This window comes from Enhydra lutris, unplaced genomic scaffold, assembly GCF_002288905.1.
Source record: "Enhydra lutris kenyoni isolate GAN:26980312 unplaced genomic scaffold, ASM228890v2 scaffoldscaffold17, whole genome shotgun sequence".
NCBI classification, from domain to species: domain Eukaryota; kingdom Metazoa; phylum Chordata; class Mammalia; order Carnivora; family Mustelidae; genus Enhydra; species Enhydra lutris.
In genome coordinates this window covers 15,775,808-15,801,670 of record NW_019154101.1, presented here as the reverse complement: position 1 = coordinate 15,801,670, position 25,863 = coordinate 15,775,808, and the positions used below count along the sequence as shown (strand labels likewise).

Genomic DNA, 25,863 nt, shown 5'->3' with positions numbered 1-25,863 from the left:
GTATAGGCTAAGTAAAATAAGTCAGTCTGGAAAAGATAAATATCATACGATTTCATTCACATGTGGAATTTAAGAAACTAAACAAATGAACAAACAAACAGAAAAAGACATAAAACTCCCAGTCTCTTAAACAGAACAAACTGGTGGTTGCCAGAGAGGAGAAGGGTGGGAGGATGGGTGAAGTAGATACAGAGTATTAAGAGTACGCTTATCTTGATGAGCACCAGAAAACAAACACACACATACACACTCACACACACAAAATAAATGAATGGGAAAAAGTCAACAAATATCACTGAAGAATAGAATTCATCTATGGTTTTATATAAGCAGGATTATATGCATAAGTTTATTATGTAAGTAATACTTATATACAAACACACACATGAATATTAGTACTGTGATCATTAAAATAGTCCTTTTTGAGAGGATCCAAAATATTGCAATGTCACTTTTGACCTATTCACTGAAGTTCTTTGAAATCTTAATATTCTCAATAGTGTCAAATTTACTTAAAAGACAAACCATAATTTTTTTAACAAACAGTAAGTGCAATCTAGTGAATAACTAGTCAAATGTAGTTGAGTAGTGCTACATTTATTTGACATCAAAGTGTGACTATATGGTGGCAGTTTACACACAAGCTTGTGGATGTACCTGGAATGCCCATGGATGCAACTGGGAGACCTGTGTGAGCATTGCAAATTGAGAGGGATTGGAGGCAGGATAGTTCAACAAAATAATTCCCTATGATAAGTCCCTTTGAAAGGGAAAGTTGAAGTGAGGCAGTCTTATAAGGTAGAATGCTAAAGTTATGAATATGACTTCCTAAAGAAATTTGAGTAAGACTTAGTTTTTTGTAAGAGAAAGAGCACTGCATATACTTTCTAGGAGTTGAGAGATGCACTGGTTAATGCATGTTTTGGTTTTCAGAGTTTATAGGACCCTTCTTAAAGTCTAAGTCTATAAAACCATTGATTTCTTCATAGATTGGAAATCTAGCACTGAAAACAAAAAACAAACAAAAAACACACACCAAAAACCCACAAAAATCAATATATTTCAGTACTTGTGCATGCAATAGAAATATCTTGATATCAGTATTTATTACTCCTCAGGATTTTGAGGGAGAACACTTATTTTAATGCAGCAATTTTAAATAGCTTACTTACACTGAAAATCCATACCACTACTCTTCCTAACCATTTTGATTGTCATCTGCTCCATTCATTTTAAGTAAGACCAGTTACAAAGCAAAACCTGGCAAATAATACCAATAGAGGGATTAATTTCCTTTTGAGATTTATTTCAATAGCAAGTTCTAAATTATAATTATAATTGCTACAATTATTTTAGAATTCAAGTTAGTTAACTCACAGTGTAGTTTGGGTTTCAGGAATAAAATTTAGTAATTCATCACTTGCATATAATACTCAATGCTCATCCCAACAAGTGCACTCTTTAATACCCATCACCCAATTAGCACACCCCCCATACATCCCCTCCAGCAACCCTCGGTTTGTTCTACTAACTATAGAGTCTTTTATGGTTTGCCTCCCTATTTTTCTTATTTTATTTTTCTTTCCTTTCCCTTATATTCGTCTGAATTATTTCTTAAATTCAGCATGTGAGTGAAATCATATATTTGTGTTTCATTGACTGATTTATTTTATGTAGCATAATATACTAGTTCCATCCATGTTCTTGCAAATGACAAGACTTCATTCTTTTTAATGACTAATATTCCTGTGTGTGTGTGTGTACCACTGTGTGTGTGTGTGTGTGTGTGTGTGTGTGTGTGTGTGTACCACTTCTTCCTTATCCATTCATTAGTCGATGGACATTTGGGTTCTTTCACAATTTGGCTATTTTTGGTAGTGCCACTATAAACAACACAGTGCATGTATCCCTTCTAAACAGCACTTTTGTATCCTTTGGATAAATAGCTAGTAGTGCAATTGCTGGGTGGCAGGGTAGCTTTATTTTTGACTTTTTGAGGAACCTCAGTACTATTTTCCTGAGTGGCTATACCAGTTTGCATTGCCACCAACAGTGCAGAAAGTTCCCTTTTCTCTACATCTTCCCCAAAATCTACTGCTTTCTGAGTTTTTAATTTTAGCCATTCTGACAAGTATGAGGTCATATCTTATTATGGTTTTGATTTGTATTTCCCTGATGATGAGTGATGTTGAGCATCTTTTTATGTGTATGTTGGCCATTTGTATGTCTTTTTTGAAAAATTGTCTGTTCATGTCTTCTGACCATTTCATAACTGGATTATTTATTTTTTGGGTATTGATTTTGATGAGTTATTTACAGATTATGGATTCTAGCCCTTTATCCGATATGTCATTTGCAAATATCTTCTCCCATTCCATCAGTTACTTTTAGTTTTGCTGATTGTTTCCTTTGCTATGAAGAACATTTTATCTTATAGTTAATTTTTGCTTTTGTTCCCCTTGCTTCCAGAGATGTCCCTAGTAAAAAGTTGCGGCAACCAAGGTAAAAAAGGAAGCTGTCTATTACCTCCAATAGGATTTTGATCATTTCCTGTCTTACATTTAGGTCTTGCATCCATTTTGAATTTATTTTTGTGTATGGTGTAACAAAGTAGTCCAATTTCATTCTTCTGCATATTGCTATCCAGGTTTCCCAATACCATTTGTTGAATAACCGTCTTTTTTTTTCCATTGGATATTCTTTCCTGCTTTGTGAAGATTAATTGACCATATGGTTGTAAGCCCATTTGTGGGTTTTTTTATTCTGTTCTGTTGATCTATGTGTCTGTTTTTGTGCCAGTACTATACCATCTTAATTATTACATCTTTGTAATACAGCTTTAAGTCTGGGATTGTGATGTCTCCCAATTTTCTTTGCTTTTTCAACATTAATTTGGCTATTTGGGGTCTTTTGCTTCTATACAAGTTTAAGATTGTTTGTTCTAGCTCTGTGAAAAATGCTGTTATTTATTTATTTATTTATTTATTTTTAAATCAGGATTACATTGACTGTATAGATTGTTTTGAGTACTGTAGACACTTTAATACATTTTTTTCCAATCCATGTGTGTGGAATGTTTTTCCATTTCTTTGTGTCTTCCTCCATTTCTTTCATAAGTGTTCTATAGTTTTCAGTGTACAGATCCTTTACCTCTTTGGTTAGGTTTATTCCTAGGTACCTTATGGTTTTAGGTAAATGGGATTGATTCCTTGATTTCTCTTTCTGCTGTTTTATTATTGGTATATAGAAATACAACACATTTCTGTACCTTGATTTTATATCCTTTGACTTTGTTCAATTCATGAATCAGTTCTAGCAATTTTTTTGTGGAGTCTTTTGGATTTTCTACATAGAGTATCATGTTGTCTGTGAAGAGTGAAAATTTGACTTCTTCCTTTCTGATTTGGATGTCTTTTATTTTTGTTGTTGTTGTTTTTGTCTGACTGATGAGGCTAAGACTTCTTGTACTATGTTGAACAACAGTAGTGAAAGGGGACATCCTTGTTGTGTTCCTGACCAAGGGGAAAAGCTTTCAGTTTTTCCCCATTGAGGATATTAGCTATGGGGCTTTCACATATGGCCTTTATGATGTTGAGGTGTGTTCCTTCTAGCTCTACTTTCTTGAGGGTTTTTATGACAAAAAGGATGTTGTATTTTGTCAAATGCTTTTTCTACATCTATTGACAGGATCATATGGTTCTTACCCTTTCTTTTATTAATGTGATCTATCACATTGATTGTTTTGCAGATATTGAACCACTACTGAAGTCCCGGAATAAATCCCACTTGGTCATGGTGAATAAGCCTTTAAATACACTGTTGGATTCGATTAGCTAGTACCTTGTTGAGAATTTTCACATCCATGTTCATCAGGGATATTGGTCTGTAATTCTCCTTTTGAGTGGAATCTTTAACTAGTTTTGGAATCAAGGTAATGCCGGATTAGAGAATGAGTTTGGGGTCCTTCTATTTCTGTTTTATGGAAGAGCTTTGTAAGAATATGTATTAATTCTTCTTTTAATGTTTGGTCAAATTCTCTTGGAAATCCATCTGGCTCTGGACTCTGGTTTGTTGGGAGATTTTTGATTACTGATTCAATTTGTTTGCTAGTCATGGGTCTGTTCAAATTTTCTATTTCTTCCTGTTTCAGTTTTGGTAGTTTATGTTTCTAGGACTTCATCTATTTCTTCCAGATTGCCTTTGTTGGCATATAATTGCTCATAATAGTCTCTTATGATTGTATTTCTGTGATATTGGTTGTGAACTCTCCTTTTTCACTGTGATTTTATTTATTTGAGTCCTTTCTCTTTTCTTTTTGATAAGTCTGCCTAGGGGCTTATCAAATTTTGTTAATTTTTTCAAAGAACCAGCTCCTAGATTCATTGATCTGTTTGTTTGATTTCTATATCATTTATTTCTACTCTGAGATTAATTATTTCCATTCTTCTGCTAGTTTTAGCTTTATTTGCTGTTCTTTTTTCCAGCTTCTTTAGGTGATTTTCTTGCTTTTTGAGGAAGGCCTGTATTGCTGTATACTTCACTCTTATGACCACTTTTTTTGTGTCCTGAAGGTTTTGGACTGGACCATTGTATTTTCATTTTCATTTGCTTCCAATTTTTTTTTTAATTTCTTCTTTAATTTCCTGGTTAACACATTCATTCTTTAGTAGGATGTTTTTTAACCTCCATGTATCAATGTATTTTCAGTCTTTCATTCTTTAGTAGGATATTATTTAACATCTATGTATTTTTGGTCTTTCCAAAAATGTTTCTTGTGGTCAACTTCAAGTTTCATAGAGTTGTGATCTGAAAATATGCACAGTATGATCTCATTCTTTTCATACTGCTTGAGAGTTGATTTGTGACCCAGTATGTGATCTTCTGGAGAATGTTCTATGTACATTTGTATGTATATTCTGCTGCTTTAGGATGAAATGCTCTAAATATATCAGTTAAATCCATCTGGACCAGTGTATCATTCAAAGCCATTGTTACCTTGTTGATCTTGTGTTCTTGTGTTGATCTTGTGATCATTGCTGTGAGTGAGGTGTTAAAGTCCCCTATTATTATTGTATTATTGTCAATGAGTTTCTTCAATGATCCCAAATTAATTGATTTATATATTTGCCTGCTCCCAAGTTAGGAGCATAAATATTTACAATTGTTAGATCTTTCTGTTGGATAGACCCCTTTATTATATTATAATGCCCTTTTTCATCTCTTATTACAGTCCTTGGTTTAACATGTAGTTTGTCCGATATAAAGATGGCTACTCCAGCTTTCTTTGGGTGTCCATTAGCATGATAAATGGTTCTCCACCCCCTTACTTTCAATCTGGAGGTGCTTTGGGTCTAAAATGAGTCTCTTGTAAGCAGCATATCAATGGGTCTTTTTTTTTTTATCTATACCTTATGTATAGATTATATATATACCTTATGTAATCTTTACTTTGTATTTTCTGATCAGAACATTTAGTCCATTTACATCCAGAGTAATTATTGATAGATATGCATTTAGCGCCATTTTATTACCTGTAAATCACTGTTCCTATAGATTGTCTCTGTTCCTTTCTAAACTTTGTTGCTTTTGGTTTCTCTTTCCCACCCAAAGTGTCCCCTTTAATATTTCTTCCAAGACTGATTTAATGTTCACAAACTCTTTTAGATTTTGCTTGTCTTGGAAAATCTTTATCTCTCCTTCTGTTCTGAATGACAGCTTTCCTAGATATAGTATTCTTAGCTGCATATTTTTCCTATTCATATGTTGAATATATCATTCCACTTTCTTCCAACCTACCATATTTCTGTGGACAGGTCTGCTGCTAACTTTATGTGACTATTCTTGCAGTTTAAAGACCTTTTGTCTCTAGTCTTTTCAGAATTTTCTCTTTATCTTTGTATTTTGCAACTTTCACTATGATGTGTCTTGGTTTTGACCTGTTATTGTTGATTTTGAGGGAAGTTTCCTGTACCTGTTGGACTTGAATGTCTGTTTCCTTCCCCAGATTAGGGAGGTTCTCAGCTATAATTTGCTCAAATAGACCTTCTGCCCCTTTTTCCTGCTCTTCTTTTGGGACTCCTGTGATATGGATATTATTGTGCGTTGTGGAGTCAGAAAAGAAAACTATAAATATTCCCACTGTCAAAATTTCTTTAGAACTTACATCTGTATTCATCTATATAACTGTACTTAAAATAAAGTTAGAGTGTGTCTTATAAGTCTTAATGATTTGTGTCAAGGGCTTCAGGCAGCAGGGAATTGCAAATATTTTGTTAGTCTTGGTTGCATTTTTGGTTGATTCTCTCTGATTGCAGTTTCCTAGAACCGTCAATTAATATGACAAATTTTCTGGCCACAGATACATAGGGTACATAAGTTAGAAATTTCTCCTTCTATTTTTGGCTATTTCATAAATGTTTTATTCCTTCTTAACTCACATTATACATCTGCCTCACCCTTAGGTGAATATCTTGAGCTTTCTTACCTTTCTGCTACCAAACTACTCAACCCAGAAATATCTGTGTATTTGGCCTTTGATCTTCACTTTTATAAGTGGTTTTCCTGTCCCTTATAGAAACCATCCTATGTACTTGTGCTCTGAGTCCCATTCTCTTCCATCTTTTGGAAAATGTTGTTTCTGCATAATCCCCTTCTCTTTGTTCTCTCGTGAAGTTTTCTGTGCTTATTAAATCATCCTGTAAGCATGATAGTACATTATTCTCCCATTTGGAATAAGAAAGAATCTCCTATGTGCGTTCTGCCTCCCTTACTCCATTGCGTAGTTGTGTTTGTAACCTTACAAATTAGAATATTAACATTATCCCTATAATTACCAGTGTACTCTTTCACTAATCCACTCCTTGGTCTTCCTACCACCAGGCCAATAGGAAGAGAAAATATCAGAAAATCATCTGAAAACCATCATCCCGAATTTTAGTATTATTTTTCCCTCCATTAAAAACATGGTTTGATCATATATATACTCACATATGTGCATGCATACACATAAACATATACAGTCTCTACATTTAAATTACATGTATTTGGTACTGGGAGTACTTCTTTCCGTCTACATAATTTTTGTAAGATTCATCTATATTGTTGCTTTAACTTGTGGTTCATTTATTTTCCTGCTGCATATCATTCCATTGCTTGAATATTCTTTTATTTCCTTATCTGTTCTCCTCTATTTGCAGCTACTTCTATGTTTTTGCTCTCCTAAGCAATGCTGTTTTTTAATATCATTATACATCTCACAGTATACATAGACCATGTATGACACCTTGAGGCAAAGGAACAAGGCTGTTCATAGCTTAAGCTGACCAGACTGGGTTACCAGAATACCCTGAATGCAAAGCAGATCAATTTCTTAGCACATATTTAACCTGGTCTCTGCACAGTTATATGACTGTTTAGGCCAAATGGGATTCTCTGTGAGGATATATAACTGAGCATAGAACTGTTGGTTTATAGCCATAAAAGAGCATATTTTATATTATAAAGCTGAATTGTTTACCAAAGTAGTACTGCCAGAGTAATATCTTACCATAGGCTTCATTATACATCCTCATCCACATTTTATATTTTTAAAATTCTTTATTTTGACAGTTTAATATTTATAAGTAACTTTATTTTTATAATTTATATTTCTCTGAGTATTCAAGGTTAAATATCTTTCCATTATTTAAAAGCTATTCATATTTGATTGCCTGTGGAAATGCCAGTACAACTCCTTCACTCATGTTTTTATGTTGATTTTTTTTTATTGATTTGTAAAGGCTCTTCTATTTTTCATGTATTACTACTGTATGATGTTGTTATATGTTGCAAGTACCTCTTGCCAGTCCATCACTTATCTCTTCTTATCTATTGATGAATAGAAATTCTTCATTTTAACATAATCAAAATTATGTATATTTTAAAATATGATTAAAATCTTTGTGTCTCGCTTAAGGATCTCCTCACTACTCAGGACTCCTATAGATGTATTTCCACAAGATTTAAATTTAACTTTCAGCTTTATATCCATTTGTAATTGATCTTTGGTTGCATGAGAAGTAATTAGTCATTATTTTGTATTTGTGGGTGAATAATTGCATTAGCACTAATTAATAAGTAGCTTCTCCTTCCTCCAGGGATGACAAACCTGACACAGATAACATTTCAAATGAGCATGGCTATATCTGTGGTTTCTATTCCATTCCATTCCATTGGTCTTTCTCTCTTCTACCACACTTTCTGAATGATTATATCTCAATGTACATGGCATTGAAATAGAGTATGAAGCATTCATCACTTTTCTTTGCCCTCTCTAATGATTACTCGTTGTTATTTGGCTTTCATCTTGTATTTGAATTTTGGAATAAGCTTACTAATGCTATGAAAAATAATTTTGGAGATATTGATTAAAATTGCATTCAATCTACAGAAGAATTTGCAAATAAGTAAGTTTCTATGATATGGCGTCTGCTTGTCTATGAATATGGTGTAACATTCTATTTAGGCTGATTTTATTTTAATAAAAATTATAACTCTTATGAATTATATTTACTTTTAAAGATGTATTCATAGCCAATGTGTATTATTACTAAAAATGGAATACTATTTATAATTATGTTTTCTGTTTATTGCTGGTGTATATAATTAGTCAGTTTTTACTTTGTAAGTTTATGTCCAGCTACATTGTTAAACTCTAATTAATTAAAACAATTTTGGATTGTTTGTTTTTTCCCTGTCTTTTTATTGTATTATCTACTAGAAATTAACTTTTTTTCTTTAAAATTTTTATCTTTTTCTGATTTCAGTTGATAAAGATTAATTCATAAAAGGTTATAATTTGCATTTAATGTTTTATTAAGTATTAACAAATGCAGGCATATTTTTCATATACACAAATTTCAGTTACTATAATTTAGTTTAATAATACTAATACTAATACCACCTGGGTGGCTCAGTTAAGCATCTGTCTTCAGCTCAGGCCATGCAGGCTCCTTGCTCAGGTTTATTCTCTCAAATAAATAAATAAAATCTTTTTAAAAAATAATGCCAGTTCCTCAACGACATGGTTCAAATTTCAGTGACTGTGCTATACTATCTGTGAGAAGTTGCATAATGTACAAACATGACTACTATGCCTTTAGTCCACAAATCACTATTTATTTATTTCTTTGTATTTATTTCTTTAATTAAAAATTTGAGTATAGTTGACATACAATGTTACATTAGTTTCAGGTATACAACATAGTGATTTAATATCTCTATATATTATGTTGTGCTCACCATAGGTATAGCTTCTACGTGCCACCTTACAATGCTATTACAATATCATCGACTATATACCCTGTGTTGTGTGCTTTATTCCTGTCACCTATTAATTCCATAACTGGAAACCTATATCTGCAACTCATTTTTACTCACTTTGCCAATCCCTCCCATCCCCTCAACCGTACCAGCAACCATCAGTTTGTTCTTTGTATTTATAGGTCAGAGTCTGGTTTTTGTTTGTTTATTCATTTGTTATATTCCAAATATAAGTGAAATCAGATGCTGTTTGTCCTTTTCAGTCTTACTTATTTCACTGAGCATAATACCCTCTAGGTCTATCCACATTGTTGTAAATGGCAAGATCTTATCTTTTATATGACTGTGTCATATTTGTGTATATATATGTGTGTGTGTACCATATTTTCTTAATCCATTCATCTATCAATGGATGTTTAAGTTGTTTCCATATCTTGGATATTGAAAATAATACTGCAATAAACATGGGGCTGCATGTATCTTTTTGAATTAGTGTTTTTATTTTCTTTGGGTAAATACCCAGGAGTGAAATTATTAGATCATATGATATTTTTATTTTTTAATTTTTGAGTACACTCCATACTGTATTCCATAGTGGCTGTCCCAATTTACGTTTCCACCAGCAGTACATAAGTGTTCCCTCTTCTATCCTCACCAGCACTTATTTCCTGCCTTTTTGATTTTAGCAATTCTGATAGATGTAAGGTATTATCCCATTGTGGTCTTGATTCGCATTTCCCTGATGATTAGTGATGTTGATCATCTTTTAATGTGTCTGTTGTCCATCTGTAAGTCTTCTTTGGAAAAGTATCTATTCCGGTCCTTTAACCTTTATTTAATTGGTTTGCTTGCCTTTTTGGTGTTTAGTTGTATATGTTCTTTATATGTTGTGGATATTAATCCTTTATTGGACATATCACTTGAAACTATCTTCCCCCATTCAGTAGATTGCCTTTTTGTTTTTTTTTTTTTTTAATGTGCAAAGCTGTTTTTGATGTAGTCCCAATAGTTTAATTTTGCTTATGTTTCCCATGATTTAGCATATCTAGAAAAATTTTGATACTGCCAATAACAAAGAAATTACTACAGATGTTTTCTTCTAGAAGATTTACAATTTCAGGTCCACAGTTAGGTCTTCAATCCATTTTTGGTTTGTTTTTGTGTTTGGTGTAAGAGAGTGGTCCAGTTTCATTCTTTTGCATGTAACTGTCCAGTTTGTATATGGCAAGAATATCCCATTATTTTGGGACATTGTGTATTCTTGCCTCCTTTGTCATAGATTAATTGACATATAAGCATGGGCTCATTTCTGAGCTTTCTGTTCCATTGACCTATGTGTCTGTTTTCATGCCAGTCCCATACTGTTTTGATTACTACAGCATTGTAGTATATCTTGAAATCTGGAATTGTGATACCTCCAGCTTTGTTCTTCTTTTTCAAGATTGCTTTGACTATTTGGGCTCCTTTGGGGTTCCAGGCAAATTTTATTATTATTTGTTCAAATTCTGTGATTAGTGTTGATATTTCAACAAGGTACAAATCACTATTTAAGTAACTGATAAGCATAATGATCACTGGTGTTTCATATCACTTCTTTCACAGCTTGTCAGTGATTAGTTTTTGCAGTTTATTTTGCAACTTATAAACAGACAACAAAGCATGTAGTTGTATTGAATCCTTTTCTTCCAGTGTAACCAATGTGGAATTTTATACAAATAGAGATCAAAAGAGGAAATGAGCCAACCAAGACGGAAGTGATGCAAAAAATTAGTACTGATAATGCTGAAAGTAAAATTTGAATAGAAGGTAGATAGAGTTATGCAGGAAATAGCTGATTGTGGGAATGTCAGCACTGTTTCTATTCAACAGTCTCTAGAATGAAATCATATCTTAATGGAAGCAAACTTACTGACATAAATAAAGTGTTAGTGATGAAAAGGATGAAGATGTCCCAGAAGAAGTGATGTTGGCAAAAGTTCTTATTAAAAAAAATCTCTCAGAGATATTTTGTGATATTGAAATCACAAGGGGTAAGAAGTTAGTTGCTGTTTCAAACTTAGAAAGGAGTTTAATTCTCACTGAGGCAGAAAAAAAGATGATCACTCTATAAGTTATATGAACAGAAGAGGAAGGCAAGCACTGTTAAAATTACTCAATTTTTTAATAAAGAAAAAACATTTTAATTCTCAGTGTTTCTAATGTTTTAAATTACAGAATGTTAAATAGATATTAGTGTTATTTCCATTGTTCTAGGCATTTATAATTGACAGTAAAAGAGTTTCTAATGTTTTGACAAAAAAAATTAAAGTTACATAACAATAATACTTTTCCCATTATTAGTATTGCTTTGCTTGATTTCAGCTTGAATGGTCTTGCATTACCATATTAAGTAAGAACTGCCTATTCACATCTCTGTAACTGTCATTGCATTCAAAAATTTCCCTTTCTTCAGAAAGGTCTGTGTTCTATCCCATCTAACCTTGCATATGTATTAGATGTAACCATTGTTCTGATTTCCCTCACTGTTCTCATATATCATATAAATAGGATCATGCAACATACACACTTCTGTATCTGGATTACTTTCCTCAACACAATGTTTTGAGATTCACTTATGTTTTATACTGTATCATATGGTTGTTCCTTTTCAATATTTATACATTTTTATGCATATATCACAATTTGTTTATATAGTCACTTCATGATGAGTATTTTCCTCAGTTTTTGATTAACATAAATAAAGCTGCTAAGAAAATTTTGTACAAGTATTTTTTTGGACATATGTTTCATTTATCTTGGGTAAATATGTAGGAATGGAATTAGTAGGTATTAGAGTAAGTTAAGTTTAACATTATAAAAAACTGCTGAAGTGTTTGGAAAAGTGATAGTATTATTTCTAACAGCTACCCATCCCTTTATTAAAAAATCTTTATTAGTGTTTGCTATTTTCAGGGTTTTTTTTTAATTAGTCATTCTAAAGGGTAATATTGATATATATTTCCTTTTCTCTGAAGAATAAATACTTGAACATATTTGTGAGTGCTTATTTGATATTTATATTTAACTTCTTTTATGAGCAACAAATCCAAATTTTGTCCTTTGGAAAAATTAATAAAATAAACTAGTGCTTCTCAAATGCTTTTGCTTCTTGACACATTGAAAAAATATGTAATTATACAAAATTCAGTGGTTAGCTAAAAAGTCTGCTCAAAGCCCAAAGACAAATGTTTCTTGCTTCTGATTCTGCCAGTCTCCAAGGTATGAAGGAACCCATATCTTATCACACATGTTCTCGACCCCTTCATTGCACACTACTCTTCTCCAGCATTTGCATGGAATGTACTTAAAATATAAATTTCTACAGTGAAATGATGAAGAATAAAAGAGAAAATATAAATTAACAATATTAATAATGAGGTGAAACTACATATAAAAAGGTAATGTCTACATATAAAGCAGAGATTAAAAAGAAGAGCAAAATTCTGTAACAGACTGGAAAAGTTAAAGGAAATTGCCATAATAAAGATATGTAATTAAATAAAACTTAGAATGTCCCCCTAATAATTTCAGAAATGGAATCAGAAGAGAAATATCATTTCATAAGAAATCGCAAGGCCGAGATGGGATTATGGTCATTTCTGTCAAATTTTCAAGGTAAGATGATTCTAGTCTTTTATATACATTTCAGTAAAGAGCAGAGAAAATACTCTCCATTTTCTAAGGCCAACATAAAATTGATATAATTCCAAACTTGGATTTAAACCAAAAGGAAAGGTCAATCCCAGCAGTCCCTAATGAAGCCTCTTACCAAGCTTCTAGAAGCTCAAGAAGATCTGCCAATAAACAACCAGTTGCTAAAACTATTAGATACCTAGGAATAAACCTAACCAAAGAGGCTAAGAATCGATACTCAGAAAACTATAAACTACTCATGAAAGAAATTGAGGAAGACACAAAGAAATGGAAAAATGTTCCATGCTCCTGGATTGGAAGAATAAATATTGTGAAAATGTCTATGCTACCTAAAGCAATCTACACATTTAATGCAATTCCTATCAAAGTACCATCCATTTTTTTCAAAGAAATGGAACAAATAATCCTAAAATTTATATGGAACCAGAAAAGACCTCGAATAGCCAAAGCAATATTGAAAAAGAAAGCCAAAGTTGGTGGCATCACCATTCCAGACTTCAAGCTCTATTACAAAGCTGTCATCATCAAGACAGCATGGTACTGGCACAAAAACAGACACATAGATCAATGGAACAGAATAGAGAGCCCAGAAATAGACCCTCAACTCTATGGTCAACTAAACTTCAACAAAGCAGGAAAGAATATCCAATGGAAAAAAGACAGCCTCTTCAATAAATGGTGTTGGGAAAATTGGACAGCCACATGCAGAAAAATGAAATTGGACTATTTCCTTACACCACACACGAAAATAGACTCAAAATGGATGAAGGACCTCAATGTGAGAAAGGAATCCATCAAAATCCTTGAGGAGAACACAGGCAGCAACCTCTTCGACCTCAGCTGCAGCAACATCTTCCTAGGAACATTGCCCAAGACAAGGGAAGCAAGGGCAAAAACGAACTATTGGGATTTCATCAAGATCAAAAGCTTTTGCACAGCAAAGGAAATAGTTAACAAAACCAAAAGACAACTGTCAGAATGGGAGAAGATATTTGCAAATGACATATCAGATAAAGGGCCAGTGTCCAAAATCTATAAAGAACTTAGCAAACTCAACACCCAAAGAACAAATAATCCAATCAAGAAATGGGCAGAAGACATGAACAGACATTTCTGCAAAGAAGACATCCAGATGGCCAACAGACACATGAAAAAGTGCTCCATATCACTCGGCATCAGGGAAATACAAATCAAAACCACAATGAGATATCACCTCACACCAGTCAGAATGGCTAAAATTAACAAGTCAGGAAATGACAGATGCTGGCGAGGATGCGGAGAAAGGGGAACCCTCCTACAATGTTGGTGGGAATGCAAGCTGGTGCAACCACTCTGGAAAACAGCATGGAGGTTCCTCAAAATGTTGAAAATAGAGCTACCCTATGACCCAGCAATTGCACTGCTGGGTATTTACCCTAAAGATACAAACGTAGTGATCCAAAGGGACACGTGCACCCGAATGTTTATAGCAGCAATGTCTAGGATAGCCAAACTATGGAAAGAACCTAGATGTCCATCAACAGATGAATGGATAAAGAAGAGTTGGTATATATACACAATGGAATACTATGCAGCCATCAAAAGAAATGAAATCTTGCCATTTGCGACGACGTGGATGGAACTAGAGGGTATCATGCTTAGCGAAATAAGTCAGTCGGAGAAAGACAACTATCATATGATCTCCCTGATATGAGGAAGTGGAGATGCAACAATGGAGGGTTAAGGGGGTAGAAGAAGAATAAATGAAACAAGATGGGATTGGGAGGGAGACAAACCATAAGTGACTCGTAATCTCACAAAATAAACTGAGGGTTGCTGGGGGGAGGGGGGTTGGGAGAGGGGGGTGGGGTTATGGACATTGGGGAGGGTATGTGCTAAGGTGAATGCTGTGAAGTGTGTAATCCTGGCGATTCACAGACCTGTACCCCTGGAGATAAAAATATATTATATGTTTATAAAAAATAAAAATTAAAAAAAAAACAACCAGTTGCTAAAAATAAAATAAGATAAAATAAAATAAAATAAAAACAAAATAAAATAAAATACCAACAACCAAAAAAAACTGAACACTCACTAAAGGAATATAACAAAATCCAGTTTCCAAAACAGATTCTCTATAATGTTTGGTATACAATCAAAACTTTTGATATAAATGAATAAAAAGGAAATTGTGTCTCAGAGTCAAAAGAAAAACGCTCATAACAGTTATTCTAAACCATACATGAAAATTGGATTCCCAATTTAAACTCTTACGAATTTCTAAGGATTTATCTACATCACTAGTTAATTTTTTCTGGTTTATTATTATTGCCAAATTAGATTCAGAGTATGAATTCTAATTTTTATTAAATATGAAAGATCCATTTTAGATTTAATTAGTCAGAAGATAGCAAAGGCATATAAATCTCATTTTTTTCCAGATCTCCAAGAGAAATCTGAAAATAATCTGCATTTCCAAAATTATTTCAGGTAATTTGTTGACCTACTGAATTATAATTAATGTGTCATTTTCTTTGGTACATTTTATATGCATATTTGAATGACTGATTTTGTATTAAATGTAGACCTTGTGTACAAATAAGAGGCTTTGGGCAAAGTCCCTTAAATTTATTCAAGCTAAAATGATTAAAGAACTAAGATTAAAAATGCTTACTTCATTGCTTTGTAATTTTTGGATTTATTACTATTCATTTTTTTTTTAATTTATTTCTTTATTTGACAGAGAGAGATCACAAGTAGGGAGAGAGGCAGGCAGAGAGAGAGGGGAAGCAGGCTCTGGCTGAGCAGAGAGCCCGATGTGGGGCTCAATCCCTGGATCCTGAGATCATGATGTGAGCTGAAGGCAGAGGCTTAACCCACTGAGCCACCCAGGTGCCCCTTTATTACTATTCTTAATGTGATTTTTTTTAAGTTATAAAGAATTAGTGTATAGATTCTAGACTAATGCAAATTTTTTTCCCTGATACTCTGATTTATGCCAAATGGCATACTACCTTGAACATAAAGCACTGTTTAAGTTAAATCGTATTACTCTTCATAACCTGTAATAATGGTATAGGTGAATAATAGTTATTATCTGTAGTAAATTTTCCATGCCTTAAAAAAGATTTGATACCTACTGATAATCATGTTACATTTAGTACATCTTATTCTGAAGTTTGAGGAAAATTTTTTAACCCATTTTTCTCAAAATAAAAACTACTGTTCATATTTGGTTGATTTACATAATACCCCAAAACATCAGAAAAAAAAATGATTAGAAAGGAAAAAAAAATTATGATTTCTATTTTACTAATAGAAGCCACTACTTTTAGCTTTATTAAGCCTCCCCTCATTAATAGGCAATTGGAGAATTTATGTTGCTTTGGAAAGGGTCATAAATATAAGTAAAATTTGTGATGATAACTTGAGGACTCTCAATAAATGTTTATTAATTTTAGCAACATAGAAATTCAGAATGTAAATTTCTACTTGAAAATATTTTAAGTTGGTAGCACCAGTTATCCATAATCTGCTACACAAAGTACTATAATACAAAAATAAGGTTGACATAAATGCATCTCTTGCATATAAATTTAAAGGTTACAAAACTTCCTAAATGTATCTCAGTACATCATCTCATATAATACTTTCATAAATATTTAGTTTCAAGTTAAAAAAAAATAAAAACCCCTCTATCTCTCTTTCTCTCCCTATTTTTTTCCCCTGCAGTCATCTGATATACAATTCACTGCATTAGCTAACATACTACACATGTTTCCATGAAGAGAGAATGATGGCTCAAAAAATGTTTTTGTTTTGTTTATATGTTTGTTTATTTGTTTTGGCTTTTGATAAAAAATGTTATTAAAGCACAACTGTTATTAGTATCTTTTGAAGGTTTAATTTAGATCTGGTAATTTGACACCTTATAAATAGCTTATTTTCCTGTAACTAAGCCACCATATTTAGCAAAACAACAAATTTGCCCAGAATTATAAATCAACACTATAAAATATTTATACTTTTATCTCTTTTCATAATAGATATAAGAGCTTAAGGAATCATTGACTACTACTGCAAAAGTTTCCAAATCAAGTCAATATAATATATTCTACTTTATTTTATTTTATATTTTTAACCAAATGTGATAAAGATTATATTTAGCTATAAGAAAAGATTATTTTGGGGCACCTGGGTGGCTCAGTGGGTTAAAGCCTCTGCCTTTGGCTCAGGTCATGATCCCAGGGTCCCGGAATTGAGCCCCGCATCGGGCTCTGCTCAGCAGGGAGCCTGCTTCTCTCCCTCCCCTCTCTCTGCCTGCCTCTCTGCCTACTTGTGATCTCTGTCTGTCAAATAAATAAATAAATAAAATCTTAAGAAAAAGATTTTTTTTTAAATTGTAGAGTGATTAAATTACTAGTGCTACTAACAGTACTACTCAATAGTACTACTTATAAATGAGTGTGTTTTTTTCTGGACTGGAGAAATATAATGATTTTGAACTCTATTCTGGGTTTGTTTTAATTTTTAAAAATTGTATAAGATTCGTTCAGCCTTTTAAGGCTATCACTTAATAATTTCCATGTTCAAAGATTATCCTAAGGGTTGCAAACAATATAAAAATAATATCTGAATAATAATTACATTTTAGAAAGTAAAATAAATAAATAAAATAATAATAATTTTCTGCTTTACTGACAAGAATCATTTTCACTTATTTAGCACTGGCACACAATATGAACATAACAGATATATGTGAGATAAGAAAATTATATCATTGTTGAATATTATTATTGAATCAGAGTAGTGAAAAGGAAAACAAGAAGAGACTAATTTGTACAAACATAAACAAATAAGCCTGAAAATCTATATGATATTTCTAGATTCCTTTGTTTTTAGATGAGATTTCTGACAAAAAAAATTGATCTAAATTGAGCTAGTGGCTTAAAAGACCATTTCCTATTAGAGTAACAAAAAGTTCTTAAAGGACCATGATCAAAAGCAAAGGCCAGATGTTTTATAGTATTCTATTAAACCTTAAAAAGGAGAAAAGTCCATTCCACTTTAAAGTGCCCCAGAATATATAACACTGAGGAAAACTTTCAATTATTTTTTAAGGCAAGTGTATCATTGATAAATAAAGCTGACATAGATTACACTATAACAGAAAAATAAAGCAATCTCTTACGTTTCCATATAAAAACTCTAAATATAATATTAGCAAGCTAAATCTAATACTCTAAAGGCACATTAAAAAATAATGTAATATGAGTAAACAAAACTTATTATAAGAATTCAAGAATGGCTTAATATTAAGGAATTCATTAATGTAACTAACCATATAAATAGAAATAAAGAAAAAGAGAAACATAACATTATCAATATGGATCCTGAAAGGATATATGACAAAATTTAATACTGCTCATTTCTGTTAAAACACTGAAAGAAATAAAAAAAAAAAGATATAATGGCTACTTTAAATTATATTTATTATATATTATTTTAATATATATATTTATATATTTTACATATTACATATTATATACTATATACTATGTATAACAGCTACCACAGCCAACATTATGATTAATGGGCAAATAAAAGAGGCCTTTAGGCAATTTTTTTTTTTTAACTAAGGATTGGAAGTCAAGCAAAATGCATTGTATTTGAACACAGTAGATAATGCATGAAAACAAATGGTAGTACAAGAATTGGACACAAAGAGGTAAAATTATTTCCATTTGTAAATGTCATGATAATAGAGCTTGAAAAGCAGTGAGATTTTTAAAGAAAACAAAAATGCAACAAAAATTTTTGTAAGTTAACAGAAAATAACATTAATATTTAAATATCTCAAGCAATCACCAGTTAAATATAACAAAAAATCTATTTAGAAATCAATAAGATTAAGAATTAATTTAACAAAAATATTTAATACATGTATTATGAAAATAAATAATTGTAAAATAAATGGAAAGACATCACTAGTTCTTAAGAGCATCATAAATATGCAAATTAAATGAGATTAGAAATATAAACTTCATACAATCCCAATAAAGTACTATACACTTTTTTCTTGAGTTAGAAAAATGCATTCTATAGTGTATAAAATTAAACATGCAAGGAAAAAGAATAATGAATGGGGCCTTCCTTTTATAGATGCTAAAACATGCTATAAAAATTCCATACTTAAAACTACCTAGAGGAGAATAGAAAGTCTAGAAATAAATACAAATATGTATAACAATAAAGTCTGTAAGACAAATTTCAGGTAGCTCAAATCACTTAGGAAATAAATGATGAAATGTTTAATAAATAGTGTTTGCATATTTGGATGATGGTTAGGAAAATAACTAAAATTGGACTCGTGCTTTCCATTATATACCAGGATAAATTAAAAATGGATTAGAGTTGTAAAAAGTAAACTCACACAGTATTAGAAGTAAATATGGGTGAATTTATTTATAACCTGCACATGGACAAAATCTTTCACAGTATAATTCAAAATCTGAAAGCAAGAAAAGATTGGTCCCATTATACATTAAAATCTCAATCTCTCTCTCCCTCTTTCTCTCCTTCTTCCACTAATGGATATATAAATCTATCCAAAGTAAATGAAAGAGATAGGGAGACAGAAAACATATAACAAAATAATGGCTGGACTTTTTCCAAAATAGATGAAAACTACAAATCTATGGATTCAACAATTCCCAAAGCCAACAAATATGAAGAAAATTCCACCAAAGCACATCATAATCAAATTGCTTAACACCTAGAGAAAAAGAGTATTTTTATTAAGACTTATTTATTTCTTTGGTGGGGGGGTGGGCAGAGACAGAAGCAGAGGGACAGTAGCAGACTCCCCACTGAGAGGTAAGCACAACACAGGGCTGCATCCCATGACCCTGAGATCACAACCTGAGCCAAGAATCTTAGAACTTAACTGACTGAGCCATTCAGGCTCCCTGAGAAAGTCTTAAAAGTAGTAAAAATTAATGACACATTACACACAGAGGAATAAAATTAAGGATTATAGTAGATTTCTCATTAGAAATAATGCAAACCAGAAGACTGCTTTCAAATTATTGTCAGAAAAGATGAATCAACCTATGATTCTATCTAAGTATCTTATGAAAATGAAGACTTAAATAAAACTTATTCAGACATAGAGAAGTTGAAAGAATTCATCATTAGCAGACCTGCACTATAAGAAATATTAAAAGAAGCTCACGCAGAGGGAAAATTAGATTTGGAGAGCATAGAAAAAGATAATTATACAAGTAAATATAAAGACTTATTTGTCTTATTTAAATAACTTTAAAAGATAATCAACTACCTAAAGTAAAATTAATAACAATGTATTTTGTGATTTGTAACTTACATGGCAGCAAAATAAAATGCATAATAATAATGGCACAAAATCCAGGAGGGGAGAAATGGAGTATACTATTTTAAATTTCTTATACTATAATTGAAATGGTATCATATGATTTGAAGAAAGATAAGAATAAGTTTAAGAAATATATCGTGCTTTAAAAATCTACTAAAAGAGTTAGTTCTAAGTCAATAAAGAAGACAAAAAGGAATCATAGGAACAAAAGGAACCATAGAAATACTCAATTGATCCAAAATAAGTTTTTTTTTTTTAAAGATTTTATTTATTTATTTGACAGAGAGAGAGATCACAAGTAGGCAGAGAGGCAGGCAGAGAGAGACGGGGAAACAGGCTCCCTGCTGAGCAGAAAGCCTGATGTGGGGCTCCATCCCAGGACCCTGAGATCATGACCTGAGCCGAAGGCAGAGGCTTAACCCACTGAGCCACCCAGGTGCCCCTGATGCAAGATAAGTTTTAAAAAAGAATGAAAAGGGAACTTGAGCATATATCTGACAAAAGATATCCAACACCCATACATGGAAAACCATATAACATTACTGAAAGAAAGTAATGAATAACTGAATAAATGGGGAGATATTGTGTGCCCATGCTTTGGAAGACTAATTATTTTCTACTTATCAATATTCTACAAATTGACCTTTAGATATAATAAAATCTCCAATCAATATCATGATGGACTTTTTAAAAAATTCAAAAGCTTAATAAAAAATTTAAAAGCAGGGGCGCCTGGGTGGCGCAGTGGGTTAAAGCCTTTGCCTTCGCTCAGGTCATGATCCCAGAGTCCTGGGATCAAGCCCCACATCAGGCTTTCTGCTCGGCGGCGAGTCTGCTTCCCCCTCTCTCTCTGCCTGCCTCTCTGCCTACTTGTGATCTCTGTCTGTCAAATAAATAAATAAAATCTTAAAAAAAAATTTAAAAGCAAAGGATCTAGAATCATCAAAATTAGTTTGAAAAAGAAAAAAGTTGGAGGATTTACACTACGTCACATGAAGTCTTATTATAAAGCTACAATAGTCATCGAAATATGGTACTGGCATCAAGATAAACACTTAAATCAATAGAATAAGACAGAACCAAGTAAACTATTACAGATATATGGTCAATCAATTTTCAATAAAGGTATAAAGGAATTCAGTGAAGAAATGCTTTTGTTTTCAAAAAAATCGTTCTGGAACTATGGAGTATCCATAGGGAAAAAACAATTAGCATGGATCCATATCTCACATCTTATTTAAAACTTAACTAAAAATAGATAGTAGGTATAATAATAAAACCTAGAACTATGAAACTTTTAAATGGAAAGAGAAGACAATTTTTCTTACATACAAGAAAAGAGCATCCATAAGAAAAAAATGATAACTTTTATAAAAATTAAGAACTTCTGATCTCCAGAAAACTCTAGTAAGAGAATGAAGATAGAACCATTGCTTGGGAAAACTATTTGCAAATTACATATTAGATAAAGATTATATAACTCTGTGAAAACTGAGGATAAGTTTTCAACAGACATTACCAAAGGGAATTTCATAAATAACTCATAGAGAAAAAAAAATCAATATCACAAGTCATTAAGGAAATGCAAATTTAGAGAAGATATCCATATACACCTATTAGAATGGCTGAAATTTAAGAGTGATCATATCAAGTGTTAGTGATAGTATAGAGGAAATGAAACTCTCATATACTGCTTGTCGAATGTTGTTGGGGTTAATGAAGAGCATGAAATCAACCATAATACCTGGCTTGCTAAAATGTAACATGGAGGCCACTGAGGATGATGGAAGGTTTCAGAGAAGGGTATAGGCCTTGTGATCACTCTGCCATTAGAATGCCCCAGGGAGTTACCTTCCCTGAAGCTGTTTTAGCTCAAACAGCTGGCCTAAGATCTAAGAGATGTAGGCATCATCCCTTAGGCTATGTTTAGTAGAACAGCAGATTAGCACCTTTTATCTTTCCCATAAACAGATCCTCCTAGTTTCAATAAGACCCCACATCACACATCTCAGTCTTGAGAACAGTGATAAGGATTTGTGATTATCCTGAAGGACCAATAATAGCGGGAGTAAAGAGCAAAGGGTCTTTGTCTCTGAATGTTGACCCCCTTGCCTTTTCCTCTCCTTCACAGCAAAGTTTGGAGCAGTCTTTCATCTGTCGGTACAGGGATTGCTGGCCATTTCCAGCAGAATGTAAACTAGTACAATTACTTTAATAAATATACCATTACCATATTATCTAGTCATTTTACTTCCAGGTTTCTACCCAAGGAAAAAGAAAACATCTGTTTCTATAAAGACTTCTGCATTATAGCTGCTTTGTTTGTAATAGCCCAAATTAGAACAACCCAAATGTTCATCAATAGGTGAATAGATAAAGCATATTGTGATACAGTAACTCAATGGAATCTCACTGAGCGATAAAATAGAATGAACTTTATTGGTATATGCAATAACAGATGGATCTCAAAATGTACTGAGTAAAAGAAGCCAGACAAAAATTGGTACGTATTACATGATTCCATTTATGAAAACTTCTACAAAATGAAAACTATCTGTTGTATTTTTTTTATTGCTATGTAACAAATTACCACAAATTTAGCAGCTTAAAACAGCATGCATCTATTGTTTCACGGTTTCCATGTATTGGGAGTTGTATGATTTAACTGTATTCTCTGCTTAAAGAGTCTCACAAGGTTGCTTTCAGGGTATCAGCGGAGTCTGAGATCTAATCTGAAGGTTGGGATCCGCCTCCAAAATCACATGATTGATGACTAAATTAATTTCCTTGCAGTTATGAAATTAAGGTTCCTTCTTTTTGGTCACTCTCAGCTGTTAGGGCTTTTATCCTTCACACACACTCCCACCATGTTTCTTGTCATGTGGCCCACTTACATCACAGAGCAGCTTCTTCAAAGCTAACAGAAGAATTTTTCATTCCAGTCTGCTAAAATAAACTTTTATATATCATTATCAAGGGAGTGGTTATCTCATTACTTTTTCTGTATGCTATTGGCTAAAAGCAAGTCGCAGGCTTTGCTTACACTCCAGGAGACAAAATTATAAAGGGCACTACTCACTGGGTATCATCTTAATATTCTGCCCATCACGTTCATAGTGAAAGAGAAAGCAAATCAGTGTTTGCCATGTGATGGGTGGCAAATGGGGAAGGTAAAAAATGGGCATTATAGTCACATGAGAAACTTTTGAGAGGCAATAAACATAGTATCTTGATCATAGCAATGATTTCATAGGCTAGCGTGCCAAATATATCAAATTTATGCTATGTCAAACCTATTAAATTTAACAATGCTGTTTATCGTATATTAGTTATACTCAGTTAAACTGTTCACAAATAATTATATGCATTTCTTGTTTTTATAAAAGATAATAAAAGATAAGCCAGAAACTAATAAAAAAGACTTTAGAGGATACAGGATACATAGGAATGGTGTAGAGGGCATTGAGACTGACAGCAAGACTTCTTTTGGTATAATTTCCCCTATGTATTTTTCCTTTCATACTATTTTAGAATAAATAAAATTATTTGCAAACAAATGAATATGAATGATTTCAAATATCTTTTCAACATTGTAGTTTGCCTGCATTTAGTTTTATATCCTAAGAGTGAAAAACTGTAAAAAATTTTTGAACTTAGTAGGTTAGTAGGTTAGTTTTTATTCATTTTATAGATGCAACTCAAAACAACAGTGTACAGTAGGATGATCACTAAATTCTACTCCTGAAACTAATATTATACTATATGTTAACTAATTTGAATTTAAATAAAAACTTGAAACAAACAAAAAAACATGTGAAGAAGCAAAAAAACAAAACAAAACACCATACTGATATTTAACCATTTTTAAGTATACAATTCAATGGTATTAAGTACATTCACATTGTTGGGCAACCATCACCACCGTCTAGCTCCTTTTTCTCTTCTTCTAAAACTGAAATTCCATACTCATTAAATAATAAAATCTCCGTTCTTCCCTTTCCCCAGCACTTGGCTGGGGATTCCATCACCATTATACTTTCTATCTCTGGTATCAAATAACTCTAGGTACCTCATGTAAATGGAATTACACCGTACCTGTCATTTTGCGATAAGCTTATTTTATTTAGCATACTGACTTCAAGATTCATCTTCATGCCATACACAACATGTGTCACAAATTCCTTGTTAAGTCTGAATAATAAGGCTGAGTAGTGTGTGTGTGTGTGTGTGTGTGTGTGTGTGTGTGTGTATCACCTACTGTTTATCCATTCACTGATGGACACTTGGATTGCTTCCACATTTTGGCTATTTTGAATAATGTTACTGTGAATGTGGGTGTATATCTGTTTGAGTCTTGGCTTTCAATTCTTATGGGTATTTCCCAGAAGTGGAATTTCTGTATCACATAGTAATTCTCTTTTTATTTCTTTGAGTATCTAACATGCTGTTTTCCATAGTGGCTGCACTATTTTACATGTCTACCAACAGTCCACAAGAGTTACAGTTTCTTTATATCCTCATCAGCACTTGTTATTTTTAATTTTTTTGGTAATAGCCACCCTAATGGGTGTGAGGTGGTATCTAATTATGGTTTTTATTCTCATTTCTGTAATGATTAGTGGCATTTAGCATTGTTTCATGTGTTTATTGGCCATTTGTATATCTTCTTTGAAGAAATCTTTCTTTTTACAAAAAAGAAATGACTAAATCTTTGCCCATTTTTTTTTTAAATAGGGTTCTTTGGTTTTTGGCTGTAAAGTTCTTTATATGTTACATATATATGGGTATGGGTATGTATAAAGCTGTGTAAAATACAAGAGTTCTTCATATATTACATATATGCAGTGTGTGTGTATATATATGTGTATATATATATGACATATGTATGTAAACTTGAATCAACAGCCAAAAACACACAGACCAATTAAAAATAATTGCAAAGTACTCTGAATAGACCTTTCTCAAAGAAAATATATATATATATACACACACACACACACACACACACACACACAAACACACACACATATTGCATATATATCTTCTATATACATTCATAGTTCTTCATATATTCTGGATATTAATGTCTTTTGAGATATATCATTTAGAAATATTTTCTCCCATGAAGTACATTTTCCTTGTGTTGATAGTGTTCTTTAATACACAAAGTTTTTAATTTTGATGTTGTCCAATTTATCTACCTTTGCTTTTGTTGATTTTGATGTCATAATCAAGATATCATTGCCAAATCCAATGTCATGAAGCTTTTCCTATATGTTTTCTTCTAAGTATTTTATTGTGGCATTGGATTTTTATTGTCTGTATCATTATAAACTTGGAATGTGTGTGTGTGTGTGTGTGTGTGTGTGTGTGTGTGTGTTTCTTTCCACTGACTAAACATAAAAGAAATGATGATTTGGGGCAGTGTGTAGACTTAATACTAGAATTTATTTTCCAAATAACATTCTCTATTGAAAGGATACTGAGACTTAGCTAAG

The 25,863-nt window shown here is 32.3% G+C and overlaps 1 pseudogene; it reads right to left on the bottom strand.

The window, feature by feature from the left end:
- The window catches only part of LOC111147744, a 55,613-nt pseudogene extending 31,146 nt beyond the window's left edge, over nucleotides 1-24,467 (bottom strand).
- Between the last annotated feature and the right edge of the window lie 1,396 nt (nucleotides 24,468-25,863).